The sequence below is a fragment of the Octopus bimaculoides genome, chromosome 18, assembly GCF_001194135.2.
Source record: "Octopus bimaculoides isolate UCB-OBI-ISO-001 chromosome 18, ASM119413v2, whole genome shotgun sequence".
In the NCBI taxonomy this organism is placed as follows: Eukaryota; Metazoa; Mollusca; class Cephalopoda; order Octopoda; family Octopodidae; genus Octopus; species Octopus bimaculoides.
Window position 1 is genome coordinate 15348626 of NC_068998.1, and position 1440 is coordinate 15350065.

The 1440-nt window shown below is 42.2% G+C and overlaps 1 non-coding gene across 1 annotated transcript; it reads right to left on the reverse strand.

Moving 5' to 3' along the window:
* Nucleotides 1-852: 852 nt before the first annotated feature.
* On the reverse strand, nt 853-1016 carry LOC128249985 (U1 spliceosomal RNA). The gene has a single exon (XR_008266125.1). It is a non-coding gene; the product is annotated as a U1 spliceosomal RNA (small nuclear RNA).
* Between the last annotated feature and the right edge of the window lie 424 nt (nt 1017-1440).

Below are 1440 nucleotides of genomic sequence, written 5' to 3' on the forward strand. Positions count from 1 at the left end.
CCCCACCACATTCTAGGGAAGTTGCCTCATATTCCCCTGTCTCTCCCCAATCCCTTCGACCGTTAGATTCGGCCGGTATTAGTCCTGCTCATCCCTTTATTCACCCCACAACTCCTGTAATAGCCAGCCTACTGCTATCGCCTCCTGTCCCCCAGCCGAACCCCACCGCCAGTATTAACGCTCTTCATCCAGCTCCGCTCTCTATCTCCACAGCTAACCTTCACCCACCTCCCGTTACGGCTAGCCTTCCTGCATCGTCTCCTACATCCCACAACCAGAGTTAATGTTGTTCACTCAGCTACCCCCTCTATTTCCAGCGCCATCTTCTCCCATCCATCCCTCCCATCTGAATCTTAATTCTAACGCTGACCCCATTGATACTGCGACTTCACCTCCAGACTGTGTTCTCTGCACTCGTACAAGTCACTATTTGAAGACCATCAAATGCCAATTGTGTAGTCGAAATTATCACAGGAGCTGTGTCGGCCATTATTAAGATTCAAGCCGAAAGATTTTCTAACTGGACATGCAACCAATGTCACTTCAGCTCAGAAATCCCTAGTTAGACAGAACCTTGCTCTGAAGTCCAAATCACTGGTGAAGATTTTGCCCCCGCCCTCCAGAGTTTGTCCAAACTAAACCTCGTCAATCAGATCTCTAAGGGTGTTCGATCTTGCTGAGGATAGTGTCAGTTCTCCAACCAAAAGAGATAATGAATATTGTGTACAACAGCTGTAGTTCCTAAGCGAGAGCTATTATTCTTTATATCATTAACAGGGTGAGTATAAACGTCTGCAATGATACGATAAAGTAAGAGAAATTTCTCGATTATATCTATTCTTGAATTATATAACGGGGTGAGCGCGAACGCAGACCCCACACTTAGAAATAGCGCACCCGAGTCGCCCACATTTGGGGCGATCGCAAAGGTCAACCCAAACGGAGTGCAATGGAAGGACCTCACTTTGGGAGAACCACCTTGAGGATCATGGTTTACTCCTGTGCCAGGTAAGTATGTTTTACTCCGTTTCACTAAACTCATATATACCATATTTGCATTGTAACTTCACTGATATTGCCTCTAATATTACATTAAAATATTAATCTTTCAATAAACCTCATCATATATGTTATAACTCAACTACTACAATTCATTATTTCTAATTAAGTGATTTAGTAATTTAATGCTTTAATTCGTTCAAATATTATGAAATTTAAACATTATCGCCTGGTTTATTTCAACATTGAAGGCAAACGACCAAGGGAGACAACTCCAGTTACATTTGAAAGTTTACCGATAAAAATATTTACTGTAATACATTTACTGCTACAAAACGAGCCAACAAAAGAGCTTCTTACATGATCGTTCGGCATTTTTTGTTGTTGATGTTGCTTATATCCCACCAAATAGACCACGCATGGGTAACTTCAGCATTATAA